Source organism: Arvicanthis niloticus, chromosome 10 (assembly GCF_011762505.2).
Source record: "Arvicanthis niloticus isolate mArvNil1 chromosome 10, mArvNil1.pat.X, whole genome shotgun sequence".
NCBI lineage: Eukaryota > Metazoa > Chordata > Mammalia > Rodentia > Muridae > Arvicanthis > Arvicanthis niloticus.
In genome coordinates, this window is record NC_047667.1 from 76,802,028 (window position 1) to 76,819,453 (window position 17,426).

At 35.0% G+C, this 17,426-nt stretch overlaps 1 pseudogene; it reads left to right on the forward strand.

Moving 5' to 3' along the window:
• The window catches only part of LOC117716388 (uncharacterized), a 69,957-nt pseudogene that overhangs the window by 18,550 nt on the left and 33,981 nt on the right, over positions 1 to 17,426 (forward strand).

Consider the following 17,426-nt stretch of genomic DNA (forward strand, 5'->3'; position numbering starts at 1 on the left):
TTACCAATAAAAAGGGTAAAAACAGAATGAGGCCTAAGAAAGATATACTCCCAAAGTAAAACATGAGTAATTCAGAAAAATCTAGGTGTTGTGGACAACTGTCATATCTAACTTGTTTGGAATGACAATACTGGTTGTTTATTGGTTTTGTGATACTAAGCCAGATGCTGCACTTCTGAGTATAGGTCTATATGTCACACTATGTGATCACTTCTGGTTAAGTTTAAACTTACTTTTGAAAAGTTTATATTAAAGTACACAGTATACACATAGTTTAATAATCTTCCAAACAGCATAGTACACTATTAGATTTAGTATATTTAATTTTATATTGAGAACTTTGATCCACATAGAATAGAGTTTTGAAAATATCAATCGATTTAATTCATCACATTCAGATATCCTGTTCGATCAGCACAATTTAGAGAAGATTCTCTCTTTTTCTACTGTATGTAATTTGCTTCTTTCTTTTTAAAAATCTATTGTCCACCACTGTGCAGGCTTATTTCAGGTTCTTTGATTTGTTTACATTGATCATCCACTCTGTTTCTATACCCATAGCAGGCAGCATACAGCCTGTATACATCAACATGCCACAGTTTAGGGAACTGCCAGGGCAGCAAGGCGGGAGTAGGTGGGTTGGGGGGTGGAAAACAACATCACAGAAGTGGGGGAGGGAAGATGACATAGAGGGTGTCCAGAAGGAATATTGAGAAAGGGGAACACATTTGAAATGTAGATAGATAAAATATCCAATAAAAAATCTATATGTTGCAAGCCAATAGCCAACATCATGTTAAAAAGAATGACCCTTAAACAAGTCAACTAAAATCAGGGTCAAGACAAAGCTTTAACTCTCCCCCTATCATTTCAATATAGTACTTGATGTTTTAGCTAGAGCAATAAGAAAAGTAAAAGAGATCAAAGGGATACAAATTGAAAAGGAAAAGTACCTCTATCTGCAGATGATATGATAGTATATTTAAGGGATCACAAACTTTTACCAGAGAATACTTACAGCTGATAAACACCTTCAGTAAAGAAGGCTTTTCAATACAAATATGATACATATCAGTATTACTCCATGATGCAAGCAATCAATGGTCTGGTAAAGAAATTAAAGAAACCACACCCCCAAATAGACACAGATTACATAAAAATATCTCTCCCACTTGATCAATGTGCATGATGTTTTAATGTATTTGTTGGATTTGTTTTGGAGTTATGTTATTTAATAAATTGTCATCAATATTCATAAGAAAGTTTGGTCTGAAATATTCTTAGTTGAAGCTCAGTGTGGATTCGATATCAGGTTGGTTTTGGTCTCATAGTATGAGATTCTAATGCTCCTTCTGTTTCTATTTTGTGGAATAGTTTGTGGAAAATTGGTATTAGTTCTTCTTTGAAAGTGTAGTAATGCCACGCGGTGGTGGCGCATGCCTTTAATCTCAGCACTTGGGAGGAATAGAATTGAAGACCCAGAAATGAACCCACACACCAATGGTCACTTGATCTTTGACAAGGGACCTAACACCATCCAGTAGAAAAAGGACAGCATTTTCAACAAGAGGTCAACATGTAGAAGGATTCAAATTAATCCATTCTTATCCCCTTATACAAAGCTCAACTCCAAGAGGATAAAGGACCTTCACATAAAGCCAGATACACTGAAACTAATAGAAGAAAAGTTGGGGAAGAGCCTCGAATACCTGGGCACAGGGGAAAAGTTCCTGAACAGAACACCAATGGCTTATGTTCTAAGATCAAGAATCGACAAATGGGACCTGATCAAATTGCAAAGCTTCTGTAAGGCAAAGGACACTGTCAACAAGACAAAACGGCAACCAACAGATTGGGAAAAGATCATTACCAATCCTACATCCGATAGGGGGCTAATATCGAATATTTACAAAGAACTCAAGAAATAAGACGCCAAACAACAAAATAACCCCATTAAAAAATGGGGTACAGAGCTAAACAAAGAATTCTCAACTGAGGAAACATGAATGGCCGAGAAGCACCTTAAGAAATGTTCAATATCCTTAGTCATCAGGGAAATGCAAATCAAAACAACACTGAGATACAACCTGACACCAGTCAGAATGGCTAAGATCAAAAATTCAAGTGATAGTAGATGCTGGTGAGGATGTGAAGAAAAAGGAACACTCCTTCATTGTTGGTGGGGTTGCAAACTGCTACAACCACTCTGGAGGTCAGTCTGGTGGTTCCTCAGAAAATTGGACATAGCACTACCTGAGGACCCAGCTATACCACTTCTGGGCATATACCCAGAAAATGCCCCAACATATAACAAAGACATATGCTCCACTATGTTCATAGCAGCCTTATTTGTAATAGCCAAAAGCTGGAAAGATCCCAGATGCCCTTCAACAGAGGAATGGATACAAAAAAAAAAAATGTGGTACATTTGCATAATGGAATATTACGCAGCTATTAAAAATAATGAATTTGAGAAATTCTTAGGTAAATGGATGGAACTAGAAAATATCATCCTGAGTGAGGTAACCTAATCACAAAAGAACACACATGGTATTTACTCACTGATAATCGGAAATTAGCCCAAATTTTGGAACAACAAAGATTCAACTACTAGATGACATGAAGCTCATGAAGAAGAAAGAACAAGTGAGGATGCCTAGGTCTTTCTTAGAAGGAGTAACTAAATACTCAAGGGAGCAAATATGGAGACAAAGTGTGGGACAGAATCTGAAGGAGAGGTTATATGGAGACCATTCCACCTGGGTATTCATTCCATGTGCAGTCACCAAAAATAGACGCTGAAATGGATGTCAGGAAGGGAAAGCTGACAGCAGTCTGATAAGGCTGTCTCATTAGGTGTCCCCCAGAGTCTGACATATCCAGAGGCAGATACTCACAGCTAACCATTAATCTGATCAAAGGTTCCCAATGGAGAAATTAGAGAGCAAACTGAAGGAGCCTTAAGGGCTTGTGGCCTCATGAAGAGAGCAACAATACCAACCATCCAGAGCTCCCCAGGGTCTAAACCACCAGCCTAAGAGCACATATGGAGAGCCACAAGACTCCAGCTGTACATGTATGGGAGGATGGCCTTGTTGGGCATAGGTGGGAGAAGAGGTCAATGGTACCTTGAAAGCTGAGCACTGAGTGTGTGTGTGGGGTAATCTGAGGGTGGGTAGGGGGATTGGGGGGTAGGTGGGTAAATACCCTCATAGTAGCAGGAGGAGGGGGGATTGGATAAGGGGTTCCTGGGTGGTGGGGAGAATGCGGTAAGGGGATAAAATTTGAAATGTAAATATATCCAATAAAAGAGAAAAAAAAGAAAAGCAGTTAGAACTAACATCCTTAATAAAATGTCAGCCCGCTTTAAAAAAAAACTATCTTGATACTAAAATTTGTTTTGAGAATTGTATATTGAAGAATGGTCAGCCTTGGTGTATCTACTCAACAAGCAAGCTGGGCAGACCTGCTCAAAACTCTGAGGTCTGGGAATTCCATCTGGAGGCAGTGAAGACACAGCATCAGAGGCTTATCAATTTGCTCTTTCCCCCAATCCTTTTCTAATATCTCAATGCCCATAGTCAGCTTGAAGAAGCGAATGAAGACTCAGCACCCCTATTCCCTGGGCTAGGGGACTAAGGTGGTAAATGTTGGGCTGTCTTTCTAGGGAAAAGTATTGGTTTTGTTGAAATAGAGAGGTTTAGCTAGGGTTTATTGCATAGCCATAACCTATTAGTAGAAATCTGTATAATTAGTATCAAGATGAAGATATAAATTCTTAAATGGCACCAATTTACTTTGATTACAAATTTTAAGGTTTTCATTGGTACGAGCTTCTTATTGATATAAGAGTGAGATGAATATTGTTACCCTCATAGGCATTGTACCAGTATAACACATTTAGGAATACAAAGCTTAGACCCAGTCCTTCTTTAACTTTTTAAAACTGATTTGAGATGGTCAGCCTGTGAGTTAAGGGACTATAGCAAATTCATTATTTTATTTTATTATAAGTGTGTTCTCTATGTTTATTTAGAAATAGCTGAGTGGAGTTAACAGGCAACAGTCCAGATTACCTTACATGGATAGCTGGTTTTCAAAACATCAGAAATCCTTAGAATTGACATGACAAACATTTCTGTATTAATGTTCATTTATTATAATATATAGGAGTTTATTATAAGTGTGTTCTTTATGTTTTATTTAGAAATAGCTGAGTGGAGTTAACAGGCAACAGTCCAGATTACCTTAAATGGATAGCTGGTTTTCAAAACATCAGAAATCCTTAGAATTGACATGACAAACATTTCTGTATTAATGTTCATTTTCATTAGAGACCTGTCTGCTCCGGACAGCTTCCTATATTGAATTCTAAGAAGAAATTGAGCATCCTTGGAGTTACTCCAGTTGTGGTGAGACAGCCACTAGGCAAGAATTGCCACTTTCCTTCTACAGACAAATTACTGTCCAGAAAAGGACACACTTGCAGAATAGTCGACTGATTATATCTGCCTAGACAGAGTAATCAGCCCTTAATAATTCTGCAGCACTAAGGTCTGTCAGATGATCCTGGGCCAGAAGGCAGAAGAACAGATGCTCCAACGTTTTGAAGTAGAGCGAGTGTCCAGGTATTCAGAGGTCTCTATAAACTGGCTAAGTTTTAGAAACTACGATTTGTGCTTCCCACAATTATAGTTAACTCAGTCATTCTGGGTTTCTGATGGGGTTGAAAACATATAGCTAGCTATTGACCTTAAGAGAAAAGATTTGAGTGGATGGTCGTCAGCTGACATTCATCCTAAAACCAGGTTCAGAACTAAATGTTCTAGTTAGAATAGATGACAGAGGAGCTGGTTAGTCAACAAAAGGATGGACTGGGTATTAGGACTATCCTGTGCCTCACTGGTACAAATTGGCATAATTATGCTCTAATTGTATTTTGAGAGAAAAGTTTCATTTTAACAGGGAGGGTGATGTGTAGGAGGAGCTAAGGTGGGAGGAGTACTGAGAGGAAGAAAAGGAGTAAGAAGAGGAGAAGAAGAAGGAGAGGAGAAGCTAGGTGATGAAAGAGAGAAAGAGGGGGGAGACAGGGAGGCAGATATTCATGTATCTCCACCAGTCAAAGATAGTTGATATATCTAGGTTGGGTAGTGTGTTACACCTCTGATTGAACAATTCCAAACTTATAAAGCCTATGATTAACATTATTTTTAAAAAATGTATAAATGCAAAAAGGAAAAGGGGCATGGGTTAGGGGTTTCCTAAGGGGTGTGGGGGAGGAATGGGGATAGGGGATGCCATCTGAAGTGTAAATAAAATATCTAATAAAAAAATTTTGGACCTTAAAAAAAAGAAAGAAAGTGTAGTAATGCTGGGCAGTGGTGGCACAGGACTTTAATCCCAAGTCTTTGTCTCAAAGTTGGCTCTGATTCTGATAGGTCAGCTTTTGTATGTTATGGGGCCTTTTCTGCTTGCAACTTTTTATATTTTTCTTTGTTCTGTAAATTGGGTGTTTTAAATATTATGTAACAAGCATATTTTTCTTCCTGGTCCAATTTAGTTGGTGTTTTATCAGCTTCTTATGTGGTTATATGCATGTCTTTCTGTAAGTTGGAGAAACTTTTGACTATGATTTCATTAAAAATATTTTCTGGTCCTTGGAGTTGGGACTCTTCACCTCGTTTGTAACTTCTTATTCTTAAGTTAGGATTTTTCATACTATGCCAGATTTCCTAGAAATTTTTGTGTCAAGTATTCATTAAATTATTTTTTTTATGTAACAGTTTCTTCTACTGTATCGTAACACTTCAGATTCTCCCTTCAAACTCTTGTATTCTATTGGGGATGTTTATATATGATGTTTTTGTTCTTTTTCCTAAATTTTCCAATTCCAGGATTCACTCAAATTGTGTTTTCTTTATTGAGTCCATTTCTATTCTCATGTCTTGAACAGTTTTATTAATTTCATTCTCCTATATGATTTTATTTTCCTGGGTTTTTTGAAGAGTTTATTAGTTTCCTCTTTAAAGTCCTCTACTTCTTTGATTATAGTTTCTGGATTGCTTTGAGAAATTTATTAATTTCTAATATAAACACATCTATCACCATTACAGGACTTGATTTAAGGCCATTTTCTTTGTCTTTTGTTGTATTAGAATATCCAGGGCTTACTGTGTTCAGATACTTTTGCTTTGAGGGTGCCATGAAGTCTTGATTCTTGTAGTTCTTGTTTAGGTTCTTATTGGGCCTTTACCCATCTAAGTTTCCCTGAATGTTCCTTATATATTAGTTATAGGGAAGACAGACCTAAGTCTAGATGTTCACTGTGCAGTAGGCCTCCTATGAGCAGCCATGTACAAGTGGTTTTTGGTATAGCAGGTCTGGAATGTTTGGTGGGCTTTGTCTTTCCTTGGTAGTACGGCCTGGATGATAATTGTTAGTCTGGAGTGACAGAATACAGCAAAGCAGTGGACAGAAAATGGAGTGCCAGAGAGAGCCTGAATCTATCTCAGGGATATTAGGCATGGCCCAGAGGATAGGCAGAAGTATAGGGAATAAGTGATCTGACTTCATTGTTTCTTCTTCAGCATGCTTGGATGTTCCTTATTTGGTAGCCATGATGGAAGCCAGAAAATACAGTGGCTAGGCTGATTCTGAGTTTTTGATACTAATCATAGTAGCACACAGAAATCTCTATTCATATGTTTGTATGTATTATGTTACCTGTTACCATAGATGTATACCTAAGAGTAATTTGTCATGTGTTTAATGGTATTAAACACTTAGCAAGCATCTAAACAGTATTTCTAAACAGCTACCCAATTTTGTACTTTTTCTAATCCTCTGTGTTCTCAATTACTATATTGTTAGTACTTATTACTATCTCTTTCCTAAGTACTATCTCTGTCTTGGGTCTGCAACTTGAAAACATCCAGTTGATTTTCCATGAATGGTGGGGCGAAACCTCTGACCACATTCTATGTACCTGCAGGTTTGTAAATATCCTCTGGATATAAAAATCTATGACATCTCTCTTATATCCACCCTCTTGCCCAGTACCTTAGTATTCCATCCATTATTTCTTTATAGTCCAAAGTACTGTGCCAAATGTGTATCATCATTTACAAGAGACAAAGGTAAAAATAAAAATCAAATAAAATCAAATATATCAGTGGTTAAACTATTTCTTGACAGGATCTCATAGTGTAGAGCTGGTTATCCTTGAACATGTTATATTGCCTGGATCCAGTGTTTTTGTCTTTTCTTCATCAGCCACAAAAATATCAAGGCGATGTGAATCAGTTCATGTTTATTAGATCAATCCTGGTCAATGATGGGTCAAATGGCACCTTCTCATAACTCTGCAGTCTTAGGTTACAGTTTTCAGAGTCTGGCAGGCTAGATTTCCCAAAAAAACTTGTGAAATTCTCCATGGATGCTGGTTGCCTATTATGAACCTTCCTTTCAAAGTTATTCCCAGAAAGTCTTTAAATTGTAATGAGTTCCTTTTATTTGCTTTGAGTTAAGGGTCCAAAATTATTCTTTTGCTTATGGATTTGGACTCTATAAGAGAATTCTGTTGAAAGGTTATTCTGGCTGTAACATGGTAACTTTGCAAAGTCAACTAAATGAAAACATAAATACAATACTTATGGAATTCTGGTAGTAATTTATTGAACTTTATATTCATTATAACAATCACTTTAAATCACTTTATTGAGTCAGTTGTTTTAGCGTAATGCTTTAATCACAGCACATGGAAGGCAGAGATAGGTGGATCCCAGCATCCCAGCCTAGCCTGGTCTACAGAGAAAGATAGAGGATTTTCAGGTCTACCTAAAGAAGCCCATTCACAGGGAACAGAATCATATAACATCAAACAAATAAATTTTATTTAAAAATTAGGTAGATATTTTTCTTTAATGAGAATGAAATATTCTTCTCTGTATCTGTAGATTAATTTTGTGTTAAAATATGCTTTTTTAGATTTTTTAGATATTAGAATATCTAATCCAGTTTGTTTCTGGAGTCTGTTTGCTTGGAAAATATTTTAGCCAGTGCACATTTGCCTGGAAAAAATTCCAGCCCTTTACTCTGAGGTAGTGTCTTTCTCCTTCCCTCCCTTTCTCCCACCTGCTCTCTCTCTCTCTCTCTCTCTCTCTCTCTCTCTCTCTCTCTGTGTGTGTACTGTGTTTGTGTGGGTGTAAGTGTGCATTTTTTTAGCTTCAAGTGTTTTGTTTTTGATGGTATATAATTACTTATTGCCTTTCTCCTTGGGTGTAGTTTTCTTTTGTGGATTGGAGTTTTGCTTCTAGTATGTTCTGTAGAACTTGCTTTGTGGAGACATACTGTTTAAATTTTGATTTTTCTTGAAATATTTTGTTTTTTTCATCTATGTAGATTGAGAGTTTTGTTGTGTATAGTACTCTAGGTTGGTATCTGTGGTTTTGTAGAGGTTGCAATATATCTGTTCAAACCCATGAAGCTTTAAGTGCCTATTTCGGGAATTTTGGTATAATTTTGATAAGTTTGCCTATGTGTATTACCTTTCCCCTTTAACTCTCCTCACTTAATAGCCTTTCTATGTTCTGTAGGATTACTCTATTGTTCCCTATGCAGTGGGAGGAGTTTCTTTTCTGATGTTGTTTAATTGGTGTTATTACATGTTTATAAGCATGACTTTCATTAGTTTAAGAAAGTTTTCTCTATGATTTCATTGAAAATAATTTCTGTTCCACCATTAGATCATTTAGGGGATTATGCCATTTGACCAAGAAAAGCATCAACATCCACATGTTGAGAACTGCTAGACTATTGGATCTTTGCAGAGAAGTCAAATACTCTTTCTCTCAGATCATAAGTCATCATAAATTCATATTAGTTAGTGATAACATAAAATTTACACAGTTAACTAATCTTTTATTGGGTCAAATATAGAAATTAGCCAATAGACATGAGGGAAAATGGTTAATTTTAATTTCAGGGTCTACTGACATTCATTGATGTGGCTATAGAGTTCTCTAAGGAGGAGTGGGAATGTCTCAATTCTGCTCAGAAGGCCTTGTACAGAGATGTCATGTTGGAGAATTACAACAACCTGGTTTCTGTGGGTAAGAATATTTTTATTTCATAACTTTCACTTCACCTCAGGAGTGTCTGAAACTTATTTTAGTATTTGAATTTGGCCTTTATTCATTATAGGTATTGATTAGTAACATATTTACAGCTAATATATTATGTACATTTATCTTGATTTTACATTTAACCTAAGGATCCTTCACTCTTAATTACTTATTTTTAGGCAGTTATTAGCATTTATATGTGAACCCACTTTGACTTCCACAGTTGACTTTATCTGATGCTATAATTTTAAAAAGATATTCAGAGTTTGAAAAAGAATTGAGTTGTGAAGAGTCTAAAACATTTTGGAAACACATGGTTATAAAAAAGTCATTCATGCATTTTTTAACTCCCTTTCATGTTACATTATGGTACATTCCTATGCCAGTACCCAGGTGCATTCAATGGTATATTATTATGTATATTTGAATATGCAGGTGTTGCACTTTCAAAACCAAGGGTAATCATCTGTCTTGAACAACAAAAAGATCCCTGGATTATTGATCAAGAGAAAACAGAAGAAAGAGAACCAGGTAATCTGAAATGAAATAGTATGTGATGTGATAACTCTAAACCAAGGAACAATCTAGTCCTGAAATGTGGTTTTTATTTTATATTAAATCTATCTTACATAAAGATAATTCCTAAGCATTTAATTCGGGATACTGTACCAAAGAAACGTAAACCATGGCTGAATTTTTGTTTTATATTATTTGAATAGTGGTAGTTTGAAATGTAGTATACATACATAAACATATATACATATATATACATATATGTATATATATACATATATGTGTATATATATGTATATATGTGTATATATGTATATAGGTATATATATGTATATACATATGTGTATATATATGTATATATATATGTGTGTGTATATATATATATATTTTAAATTGGCCCTAGTGTGTAATTGCTCTCCATTGTGTTTCTTCTTCTCTCTTGTATGCCCCATCTCATGATATAATCTTGAGTATATTTCTTTGTCTTCTATAAAAAACAAACAAGTATATTAGCATCCCTAACTTACTACATAAATATTCTAAATATAACAGATATCCCCATATCTCAAAAGGTACATTATCACATGAAATTAAGCTTGCATTGGTTGATTTTTTCAAAGTTTCTCATTGATATTAATTGTTCCTGTCTTCATCCATTTACCTAAAAATTTCTTAAAACATAAAATAATGAAAAAATTCATGAAACCTAATAGGATCTTGTATATAAAGCTTACAAATAGTAAGTCAACATGAAATGGACTGATTCCCGAATCCCAATTTAGAAACTCTTTCCCTTTTCCAATTTTATATTTCCTTTATTTCTAGTCATCACTATCCATATAATTATACTACACTAATAAGTTTTAGAAAAATGAGCATTAGTTTCTCACTAGATATGATCAACATCATGGGTTTTACAATACAGAGTGTTCATCACTTAAACAATACTTTGTGACAAACAACAGGAACCCATTCACAGAGATGATTATATGTATTATAAATACACAGCAAAAAACACACACATGCACATACACACACATGCACAGATACACAAATGTAGGCACTTAAAATATAATCAAAGAAAAAAGGAAACAAAAACTTTTAACATGAGAAGGAAGTTGGGCAAGGTGGAGTCTTACATGGGACATGCTGGGAGGAAAGAAGGGATGGTAAATAGGATGATGTTCCTATTTCAATTGAAAATATATTTTTTAATTAGTTAATTAAACTACGTTATTTTTTTATCACTTTACATAAAGCTTTCTTGTTATATGGGTATTCCGCCAGTTGTCCACTTTACTGAAGCCATTTTTAGTTTTAGAAATTATTTGATGGAGTTTCTCAGTCATTTACATATACTATTATATATCATCTGCACATTGCAATATTTTTTCTTTAATACTTTTTAAAGATTTTTTAAAATCATTTTATATATTTCCTCCCAAATGTTGCCACCTGGCTTCTCTTCCCAAACTGCTTTATCCCTGCCCCACACACATTCACCTCTGAGAGGGTGTCCCCACATCGCCTGCCCCTGCACTTCAAGTCTCTATAAATTTAGGCATATCCTCTCTCACTGAGGCCAAACAAGGCAGTCCTCTGCTACATATGTGCCAGGGGCCTTGAACCTGCTCTTTGCTTAGTAGATTAGTGCCCCAGTCCCACAGAGCATTGAATTGGGATCAGAACACTTGAAAGAGAGAACTGGAGGACAGAAACACAAAGAACTATCGGCTTGTTTATAGGCTGATCAAACCACTGATTTTACGTTTTTCACACAGGGGTTATATAAACAAAAAGGCAGGATGTGGGGACGGGGATGATGCAGGAGCATAGGTGTTCAGGGGGAGTACAGATATCTCACAGAACAGAGTGTCAGCTGGCTTAAGATTCAGGGGACAGGTCACTATGACTCTGACTATGACTCATTTGTCCTTATCTAAGTTGGTACTATCTACCAAGGCTAGCCAAGGTCTATGATTATCTACAAGACTAACTACTACCTGTTCCTATCCAGGCTGGTAAATTTCCACCAAAGCTGCATGTTTACAATATCTTATAATTATCTCTTTCAGTGTTTTTCCACAGAAACTGGAGAATTTCTGTTAGCAGGCTGACTTAGGCCTATGGCTGATTTTAGGCCTTCAGTTTATAAGCAAAGCTGCCCCTGACAGCTTAGTCTCTGGGAGCTCCCAGGGATCCAGATTAGTTGACATTGTTCATCTTCCTATGGGGTTGCCTTCCCTTTCAGCTCCTTTAATCCTTCCTCTGTTGCTTCCATAGGGGTCCCCAACCTCAGTCCAATGCTTGGCTATACATATGTGCTTCTATCTTAGTCAGCTGGTGGTAGAGTCTCTCAGGTGCCAGCTATGCTAGACTCCTCTCTGCAAGCACAACATGGCATTAATAACAGTGTCACGGTTTGGTGTCCACCAACATCCCAAGTTGATCTCTGGATATCTTTGCCTTTACTTTCTGCTCTATTTTAGTCACAGAATATCTTTTTGTAAGAAAAAATTCTGAGTCAAAACTTTTAAAGGTGGGTTAGTGAAACCATTCCTCTTCTTTTACAATTCATACCTTCTTGATGTCCTTTAGTTCCCTTATTGATCGAACTAGAAGTTTAAGTAGTATGCTGAGGAAACAAGGAGAGCATGGACAGCCCTATCTTGTTCTTCACTTTAGTAGACTTTTTAAAAGTTTCTCTCCACTTAATTTAAATTTGGCAATTGGCTTGTTCTTTATCGCCTTTTTGAATTTAGCTGTATGCCTTGTATCCATGGTCTCTCGAAGACTTTAATATGAACAGGTATTGGAATTGTTTAAAGGATTTTCATTGTCTATTATAATAATCCTAGTTTTCATTCATTCAGTTTGCTTATATATTGGATTACATTGATAGATTTTTATATATTGAATGACCCCTTCGTACCTGAGATGAAGCATTCTCGATTATGTTGGATGATATTTTTGATGTCTTCTTGGATTTTTGTTTGCAAGTATATTAATGAGTATTTTGCATCATTGTTCATAATGGAAATTTCCTTTGACTGTTGTATATTTCTGTGGCTTAGGTATCAGGGTCAATGTGTACTAGTAGAATGAGTTTGGCCATATTTCTTCCATTTCCATTTGGTGGAATAGTTTGAGGAGCATTGGTATTAGCTTTTCGTTGACATTATAATAGAATTCTCTGCTAAAAGCATCCAGTCATGAGCTTTTTGATGCTGTTGTTTTTCTGTTGAGAAAATTTTAATGACTGCTTCAATTTCCTAAGTTACATTGTTTACCTGATCTTGATTTAACTTTGTTGTGTGGAGTCTATCCAGAAAAATTTAGATTTCATTTATACTTTTTAATTTTTGACACAGAGCCTTTTGAAATAAGAGTTATTGATTCTTTGGATGTCCTTGAGGTCTGTTGTTATATCCATGTTTCCATTTCTGATTTTTCCATTCAGGATATTTTCTCTCTGATTTTTAGTTAATTCAGCTAAGGCTTTATCTGTCTTGTTGGGTTTATCTATCTTGTTGATTTTTCCAAAAAACCACCTCTGGTTTCTGCGACACGCTACCTAGCCGATAAGGAGCACATCACACTCAAGATTCTTCTGACAGCGTCTTTTATTGTTACAGCTCTTTTAGTTAGAAGGATGCAAGATGGAGAACAAAGGAAGGACCCCAAGCCCCAGAATGTACTGACTTATATACTATCAAAGAGACATGATCTGTCCTCATTGGCTTACAGACTGGGGTCTCATTTACATATCCACTGATAGTACTTTCAGCGGGAAAATTCACGCCTACGCGTGAGCACAGCTGCAGACACCAAGGCCAAGAAGAACCAGGAACAGGAAGCCAGCGCCATCTTATAATGGCGAGCGTATAGCTACTTCAGCAAACCCAGCATGGCTCCTAACAGGTTTCCTTGATTCTTTTTCTTGTTATCTTTTTTTCTAATCTTTTGCTTTAAGCTATGAGTTTTCTTTCCTGTCATCTAGTCCTCATTGGTGTCTTTGTTTCTTTTTGTTCAAGTGCTTTCATGTATGCTTTTAATTTGCTAGCATGTGCTGTATCTATTTTCTTTAAGAAGGCAGTGTTATGATCTTTCCTCTTAGCATTGCTTTCAGTGTATCTCATAAATTTGAGCATAGTTTGCCTTAATTTTCAGTGAATTTAAAAATTCTTTAATTTTTTTATTTCTTCTTTGACTTCATGGACATTGATTTAAGAACTATTCAATTCCTATTATTTTGTATGCATTCTGATTTTCTATTTTTGAAATCCAGGTTTAAATCATGGTGCTATAAAAATATACAAGGACTTATTTCAGTCTTCTTTTATTTAATGAGGCTTAATATATGACACAGTATATGGTCAATTTTGGGTAAGGTTTTGTGACCTAAGAAGAATATATATTATTTTGTGTTTGCGTGAAATGTTCTATATATATATTTGTTAGGTCCATGTGATTTATAATATCTGTTAATTTTCTGTTTTGATTATTTGTGTATTGCTGAAAGAGGGGTGCTAAAATCTCCCACTATTATTATTTGTTCTTCCTTGAATATTTTGTGCATTTATAAAGTTTCTTTTATGAATGTGGATTCATTTCTGCTCTAAAAGTTCAGAATTGAGACTTCACTTGGTAGATTATTCCTTTTATACGTATAAAGTGTTATTCCCCATCTGATCTGATTATTTTGGTTGAATATCTTTTTAATTAGATATAGAAATGTCTACTATAGCTTGTTTCTTGTGTTTATTTGATTTGAACAACTTTTTATCAAGCACTTTCTTCTGATGTAGTGTTTGTCTTTTTTGCAGAGGTTTTTATTTTTTTAAACAACAAAAGGATGAATCATGATTACACATCCATACATTTAGTCTGTTTTTTTTTTTTTAAATAGGGAAGTTCCATGTATTTATATTGACAGATACTAATGAAGAATGCTTGTTAATATCTGTTATTTTGTTATTGGTGCGGGTTATGTGTGTGTGCATGTTTATGTATGTTGGTGTTTTTCTCTTCTTTTGCTTTTCCACATTCACATTTAGTGTGAATTATTTATTTCTTGTTTTTTTGGTGGGTTATATTTACCTTTCCAGTGCTTGAGTTTTCTTCCCACTATTATTTATAAGGCTGTATTAATGGAAATTTTTTAATGTATTTGCTTTGCTTATGGATTTTTTGGTTTTCTTCATTGGTGGTAATTTACTGTTTTGGGTGATATAGGTTCTTGTCAGATATCTGTAGTATCATTTGTCTAGGCCCTTCCAGCTTACAGATAATCTGTTGATATGTCAGGTGTAATACTTATAACTTTGTTTTTATATGTTTTTTAACCTTTTTCTCTGGCAACATTATGCATTCTTTCTTTTTTATTGTATATTTCCACATATTTCATGTCATAAAGGAGAAGGCACTCAGAAAGCCAAAGTATTTACCCAGTCACCAAATATTCAAGCTCACCAAAGCATCCTTAAAAGAGACAAACCTTACAAATGTAAAGAATGTGGGAAATCTTTCTCCTGTTTCTCAAGGCTTGAAGTTCACCACAGAATCCATACTGGAGACAAACCCTACAAATGTAATGAATGTGGAAGATCCTTCTCCTGTTCTTCACATCTTAGAGTTCACCACAGAATCCATACTGGAGACAAGCCTTACAAATGTAATAAGTGTGGTAAATCATTTACACAGTCCTCAGATCTTAAAATTCACTACAGAATCCATACTGGTGAGAAACCTTACAAATGTAATGAATGTGAGAAATCCTTCTCACGTTCTTCAAATCTAAGAGCTCACCATAGAATCCATACAGGAGACAAACCTTACATATGTAATAAGTGTGGTAAATCATTTACAAGCTCCTCAATACTTCGTGTTCACTACAGAATCCATACTGGTGAGAAACCTTACAAATGTACTGTATGTGGGAAATCCTTTAAAACATCCTCAGATCTTAAAATTCACTATAGAATCCATACTGGAGACAAACCTTACAAATGTAATGAATGTGGCAAATTCTTCACAACTTCTTCAAGTCTTAGTGTTCACCACAGCATCCATACTAGAGACACACCCTACAAATTGTAAGAATTGTAGTAAATCATTTACACAGTACTCACATCTTTTCATTCACTACAGAATCCTACTGGAGAGAAAACTTACAAATGTAATGAATGTGGAAAATCCTTCACGCATTCCTCAAGCCTCAGAGTTTACCACAGAATTCATGTAGGAGACAGACCTTAGAAATGTAATTATGATAAATAATTTACAGGGTTCACACATCTTCAAATTTACTACAGAATCCATTCTAGAGTTCAACCCTACAAATATAAAAGATGTGGCAAATCTTCTCTCTGGTGTTAATCTCTCTAAGGTCATCAAAGTATCCATACTGGAAAGAAATCTTAAAGGTATACTGAATGCAGGAAATCCTATTCCTGCTCATCAAATTTTCAATCTCACCAGAGAATCCTTACAGGAAACAAATCTGAAAAATGTGATAGTTGTGGACATTTATTTCCAAAGTCCTCAACTCTGCAGCCTCATCACTATAATCCTTTCTGGAGACAAACCTATCAAATATAGTGAATGTTACAAATCCTTTACACTGTCCTTAAATCTTCATGGTGACCACAGAATTTGTATTGCAACAAAATCATTACCAATATAAAAAATGTGGAAAAAGCTACACTCAGAAACCATATTTGCAAACCAAATTTAGCATGCATACAATAGGCAAACTTTCAAATGTAAAGAATATGGAAAATCATTTATCATAAGCTCAGTACTTAGACCACAAACAAGATCCATGCAAGAGACTAACATGATAGGTAATTAATTACTCTTCTAGTATTCATGCAGAAATCTGTTATTTACAATGAGAAATGTATTCATAAGAATTTAAATAATTTTGAAAACTTACTCATTAACAGAGAACTACCACAGGAAAGCCCTATATTTCATTAGGAATTGGAAACATTTTGCCCAAAACCAGCTTATATTCATATTAAGTATTTAACTAAAAAATGAAAAAAATGTTCACCCAGTAATAATCTGAAATCATTAATTAATCATGGTATGAATTTATGTTCTAACAATTTAAAGAATAATATTTTAAAATGTAAGTATTTAAGCCAGAATAATATTAATAATTATCCTAATAAAAACCAATTGCATAGTGTTCTGTATACTTTAGTAGGGGAGAATATTGTAATTTGTGAGATAAAGTTTATGTGAAGATTATTGTTTTATTAGTCTTTGAGCTTTTTATAGGGTGTATACTATAGGTAATTTTAAAACTCAAACTACTCCCTTCTTTGTCAGTGGTATCAATAAATATATTAAATCTGTCTTCTAGTAATCCAGCCTTGATATGTTTATATTTTATTTTATTTTATTTTATTTTATTTTATTTTATTCTGGGATGATATCATTCTTGTCCTACATTTAATCATTAATAATACCAACAGAATCATGTCTCAAAAAATTAATTTGATTGATTTAGACAAATGCCAAAACATCAATTAAGTTTATATATCCTGAGGTGAGAAACCCTGACTTTTCTCACTGTTTGTGTGTGTGTGTGTGTGTGTGTGTGTGTGTGTGTGTGTGTGTGTGTGTTATGGATACTGTCACTGTCATTTCAAAGAACGGAACTTCAGGTATATGGAAAAGTACCAAGTCAACCAATTGTTGGGTGATGAGATGAGGATTTTAGATGACAATTCCCTCTTGGCACATACTTTGATAGTCATTGTGTGTACTGAATATACTCTA